The sequence below is a fragment of the Chaetura pelagica genome, unplaced genomic scaffold (genome assembly GCF_000747805.2).
Source record: "Chaetura pelagica isolate M959 unplaced genomic scaffold, ChaPel_1.0 scaffold453, whole genome shotgun sequence".
Taxonomy (NCBI): Eukaryota; Metazoa; Chordata; class Aves; order Apodiformes; family Apodidae; genus Chaetura; species Chaetura pelagica.
The window spans coordinates 2,515,182-2,521,506 of record NW_009952879.1 but is presented as its reverse complement, the minus strand read 5'-3'; positions in this window follow the sequence as shown (position 1 = coordinate 2,521,506).

Genomic DNA, 6,325 nt, shown 5'->3' with positions numbered 1-6,325 from the left:
TAGTAAAAATACTAGTGTGTTGTCAATACTGTCTTGGTCACAATTCTAAAACAGCACATTTTGAGCTGCTATGAAGAAAAATAACTCTTATCTCAGCCAGGCTGAGAACACCTTGCAAATCTGTCAGATTCTGAAGTACTTTTAAACTAGTATACAAACTGTGTACAAGTATTTTTCTTCCAATATTGAAACTAAACAGTTAAACAGTGCCCAAGAATGCTGCATTACAATTCACAATAAAGACTGGAAAATAAAACCATCTTCTTGAAGAAGGGGAAGGAATGCTCTGATGTATCTTAACAAGGATCCACAATACTAAATTTAACAGAGCACCATGCAACAAAAGTTCACAGCTAGTTCTCTGCAAGATGCTGCTTCTGTCTGAACAGGGCAGCCCATCGTGGCATAACTTCCATCCTTACTGAACAAGGAAATTCCTCTTTTCATGCTACAACTTCTAAGGTTTTTGGACTCTTTCTATTGGGTATTGATCAAATTCAAACACTTCATGACAGCAGCAGAGGTCAGAACACCAAGACTCATCAAAGCACTTATGTTGTGATGCTTTTATCTACTTAACTTTGCTCATTTCCCTTTTAGCTTTTATTTTTCAATGTTCTTGTTGTGCATTGATCCTTGACTTCATCTTCCAGCAAGGAGAAGTATCTTTGGTAGTTGTTTCATGTTGTTTCAGTACAGTCCTTTCCCTAAGCAACTGAAGGAAAAGGATTGGATGTTTTTCAAACCCAAGGGCTTTGCCATTCACTGTGTATTGCTTTGAAAATCATGTGAAGAGGTCTGGGAGGGAACACCTGCAAATGAAAGAAGGGAAGAATTATGTGCTTAACTGACAGAGTTTTCCCTGCATCACAGATGGCCAAGTCATTGAGAGCTGAGCCCCCTCTTCAGCAAAATAAAACTTATCCTGTCATCAACCCATACAAGCTTGACACACGCAGTTAATGCTGGCATACTGTACCCCATCAATCTTCCATGGAAGTGTGCTTCTCCATTTCATAATATCCCAACACATTATCAGCTTCCTGTCTTTTTCCACTTACTGAAGGGTATTTTAAGACTATTTAGACTGATTTTTAAAAAAACATAAAATAGAGCCCAAACCTGTTTTCCTAATCCATACTAATCTCTGAGATAAAATTTCTGAGAGGATACACAGTGCATAACAAGAAATCAAGTATCTTTGGCTTTTCTGTTTTGCCCTTGGAAACTAGCAGATCTACTTTTAGGTCTCCCCAACACACAGAACCTCCAGGCATATATTGAAGCTATTCCTAGTGTGCTCAATAAAGGGAAAGGTCAGACCCAGCAGTAACCAGAGGAAGGGTTTATGTGAAAAGGAGAAACCCTGCAAGCTCTCCAACAGCAGATCTCCTGCTGGTCTCAGAAGCAGAAGATTTCTATATCTGACTTCACTATAACAGGTTCCACAATATGCTTGCATAAATCAAAGAGCTGTTTATACACCACGCTTCCCCCCTTCACTATTTATATTCACTTGAAAAGAAATATAGCTCACCACCTGGCTCGTTTCTATCACAATGTAACAGGCTGCAGAGTTAGGACCCTTCTGAAATGAATGGCAGGATAAAATAACAAAAACGGTCACTCTTACACAACAAGGGTATTTGGCACCTCACTTGGAACTTTTCCACAAGAAGTACAAACATCTCATAAATATACGGATATATGTTATTTCAAGCATGTGTATTATGTGTAACTAAAAATCAAGTGCAGCACACTTCCATTTCAAACTTGCATGTACTAGAATTATAGAATTGTGGATGTGAGTATAAGAATCTAATAATTTATCAAACTTTTAAAGTAAGTTCATGGGAACAATGGAGCTTTACTGACCACGAGGATTCTCTCTCCAAAATATTACTTTGCTCTGACACACAGAAGAGGATGGGACTTCTCCCTCAGAAAAATAAATGGCTAAGAGAGGAGAAAGAAAATTATATTAGTCAGCAACAGTCATATCAGATTAAAGACTTGGAGTAACCTTGGTTTCTGAAAGTAGGAACAGCTTCAGAATAAGCTTAAGCCCTCTGTTCTCAGGTAAATGAATAACAAGTTTTGCTCTGATTAGATCCAATGAATCGTTAGAAATATTCAGGACAATTATTGTAAACTCAACAATCTGTGGGTTGAAGGGAAGTTGAAGTGAAGATGAAGGGAAAGCAGATCTTAAGCCAGGCAGAAACACAGGTAAATACCCACCACAGCCTCAATGACAGCAGAGGGCAGTAGTAAAAAAAATATTATTGAGGTCATATAAAAATAGACAAAAAAACATTTCATGCCATTTGTAGCTTCAAACAAAGAAGTGTGCTGCCTAAATGTGCTATTTAAGTTTTACTACCTTTCTGGTTTAAAGTGAAGCAAGACTTGATATAATAGTCTAAGTAATCTTAATTGAACCAAATCCAAGCAAGTTTAAGGAGTTTCATGAAGTAAATTCCAAAAGATAAACAAAGTTTTATTCATTAATGTGTTTGTGACATGCAGCAATGTTGATACAATTGAAATTCTTTTGAAAGCCTTGATTATCTTATCAATGAGAAGTGACACGAAGTGCCTCCATCTCAGCTATGTGCACATTTAGCACTAGTCCTTTAAGGTGAACAAGCCCTGGAGATCACCTCTGTGGTGATCCCATCCTGAGACTTCCTCACGGAGCAGAGGCAGAAATGTTGATTCTGCCTATTGTTGTATTTGCTTAGCACATTAACAGAGGAATCTGGTTTCTGGGGCAGCCAGTGACGCATTGTGCTTTTTCCAATGGAGACAAATCAAATCAGTAGGAATTCAGAATGAGCAAAGACTGCATGATCATGGCCAAAATCCACTGCTTGCTTATTCTGTGTTAGGATTGTTCCATTCAAGCTGCAGTTTGTCCAAATTACTGGTACTTCCCATTACTTCTTAGGAATCTATTCCACAACATAATCAATGTGATTACCAGGAAATTTTCCTAAAAAAAACCAAAAAAAGTTCTGCCCAAAATAGCAACAGACTGATTTAAAAGCCTCTATTTTGAGCAAAGCTGATTTGAACCATACGAGGCAGTACAAGTAACTTTCTCTCAAGTTAGCTTTTCCATGAGCATTACTGTGCCACTGAGAAAGGAGTCAGTTCAAGTTGAACAAATACAGTAACAAATGAACTGAGAATAAAAAGGCTTAAGCCAAGGGCGGATGATGTCTGAACATTAAATACTGGCGTGTGGGCACTTGGCATCCTGGAGCTCCCTCTGCCTTCCAGTTTTTGGTACTGCTGCTGAAGCCAGAGTTGCAAGTGAAAGGTTTACAGAACCAAATGTAGTAGTGATGTGATAAGCCACTGTAACTTTATTCCACTGAAAAAAGACAGCTTTGTCACTACACCAACATTACTAATTGGAAGTTAGGAAAGACTTCCTAAGAAGAGCCAGGACTTCCTGGAGAATGGATTCTTTCTCCATCAGTAAAACCAGAGCATTTTAAGACGTTTATTTCTTCCCGATAGGAGAAAAATCAGTGAATGTACGTGTCATGCAAAAAACCCTTCTGTGGAAAGATCAGACCTTAAATTATTGAAATTTATACCAACTGAGATCTTGTATCACTATGTATAAGAAGATGTACATACTGAAAAAGCATTAGGAATATGTACGTCAGTAGTCCTGAGAGATGAGGGGAAAAGCCTCCCTTAGTGTATGCAGGAGCAGAAAAATGAAATTGTGTACTCAACTTCATGGGAACTTTCACAATTCTAGGTGATGTAAATTTTCTGGGGAGATGCAGAAGAGCAGCATAAACTATTGAGCCTCCATACTGGAATCCTGCCATGTCAGGGCTGTTTTCCTAGACCATTTCAAACGTCCCAGGCGTGTTAAGCACATTATTCTGCTGTCTGACCATGGAAAAGAAACACTTTTATTCACACTACATTCATCTGGCTTATAGAGGTTTGGCACAAACAAGGGATTACTAGTAGTGCTGTGCCCACTGGCTCTGGTTACTGTATTTGTTCCAGTGAACCAACTGATGAAGGTGGGTCTTCCAACTACTTTGATCCATGTCTTCAATGTTCACTTCAAAACAAATTACGTTTGTTTCCTTATGAGATGAGATCAGCCATCCCTCTGAGCAAGATGTAAATGTCAAGCTCCTCTTTGCTCTCACAAGCAGAATTAAACTGGCATAAAGAAACAGTAAAAAACTACTTAGCAAAGGGTATCCCTCTAGTCTCTCTCATTAGATGGGAATGACTTGGCAACCATGAGACAACCACTCTCCTGAATGGAAGATCAGATTCCAGTGTCCCCAGCTCTGCTCATCATTTTTAGCCTTGTGACTACACAGGCAAGACTGCCCACCGGTGCTGTGCAGGATCAGAGCTGCAGAGATCAGCTTTCAGAGCTGAGAGAACAGCACTGTTTAGAAGTGCTGCACAGAATGTGATGACACAAGCCCGGGAGATTATGTTGGCTTTGGTCAAGGGGAAAAAAAATCAGACTGAGGATGAGTGAGCATGATGACTGCAGGTGACACAGGAGAGTGAAGGGAAAATCCTGAGTGACTGCTTCAGGAGGAGAGACACAAGTGATGTGTGAGCGCTCAAATCAAACTAGAAATTTTTGTGGATGTCATGAAACTATGAAGTAACTGGCACAGCTGGTGTGAGCCTGATAGAGCCCTGAAACAAACACGGAAAATGTCATACAGTTGGGGTGGGTGAGGATGTTTGTTTTGGCAAAGAACAGTTCATCTCACTCCACAGATTCTTCTGAAGAGCAGTTTGGAGGGAATCATACACGTTACTCTATTATCACAAGGGAGAAGGCATTTTGGCTGCTGCTAGCAGGAACCCTCTCACTCAGAAAACAAGAGATTTAAAAAAATAATACTCCTTCAAGTACTCAGTTTTAAGACTCCCCATTGAAATACTGACACCCCCAGTACTTTATATGATTAACATCTTTAATATTTCCAGTGATCCCAAGATGCTCCTGCAGGTTACGTTGAACCCACGCGTACAGCATGTTTTGTACTGAAGGCACACCCTGAGAGCTGAATTTGTGACAGAGCAGAACCAAAGACATTTTAGCATTGCTCTCCTCTCTGTAGCCCCCTTGTTGGTGTGAGCAGAAATGATGAAACAGATGGAAGTCAGCTCTCAAAAATATCAATCATCTTATCTCCTCCCTGTTACTCTCTCAAAAGAATCCCCACCAAAAAAATGAAGAACATTCCAACTTATGTGTAAAGAAATACAGTAAGAACAGTGACTCTGTTAAGACCAGGTATCCCAGAAAAAAGCTTCATCTTTCCAGTCTGTATTTAAGTGGAAGAAGTTAGAAACACAGCTGCTGTCCTGATCAATGACTTAATATCCTGGAGAATAACATTTGGTTTGCTGTGTTATTGAATTCCCTTTGAGGAATGTTTTGCCATAACTGTGCTCATATTCAGCTTCTACTTTGGTCTGAAGCATGCTTCACTTCTAATTTCTCAGATATTTATAATGTGGGGCCTAAGTGATACCAAGACGTATGATGCAGTTGCTGTTTCTAAAATGGTGGTGGTAACACAAGCAGTACCACACCTGCAATTTAACATCCAGCTGAGAAAAACCGACTTGTTCTATCAACCACAGGAAGAATCACGTGTGGTACGACACCATAAATATAAAGGATGTTGAATTTTGAAGGGTCAGTTATTTCATCTCGAGTTATTTCAACAAAACCCAGTCTATCTATCTATAAAAAAACGACTCCATAAATATTGCAAGTGGCAAGTGAGACTGAGCAAATGCACTTGTCAAAATCAGCCTTTGCTTTCCAACCGTGTGGAAATGAGGGATGAGCAATTAGAGGTTGCTGTGCTGGATTTGGAACAGAAAAAAAAGAGAGAAATGAATCTGCAAGAAGAAAATATTAAGCTTTTTTTCTGCACAGCTTTGCTTCAAGTGTCCTGTGAATAGACAGGAGAGGAAAAAAAACAAAGCCTTGTGCAGGTATGAACCTTCTCCATTCAGCCCCTTGGTGCCCCTGCAGACCTGGCGTGTGGGTCTTGCTGGGGCAGGTTTATGTTGGTCGGTGGGATCAGAAAGGGCTCCTCCAGCCCAGATTGCTTTTAGGCATCTGGTTGGACTAACCTTCAGTTAAGAAAAAAATGTCAATACCCAGCAATGTGAAATACTCCGAGTACGAGGGAACCTGCTGTCATTAGGCCGCCAATGAACACGAATAACCCTTCGGATCATCTCGGTACGTGTGAATATACATGAGATCAGGCGGAGAGCCGGCAGGTAAACCCAC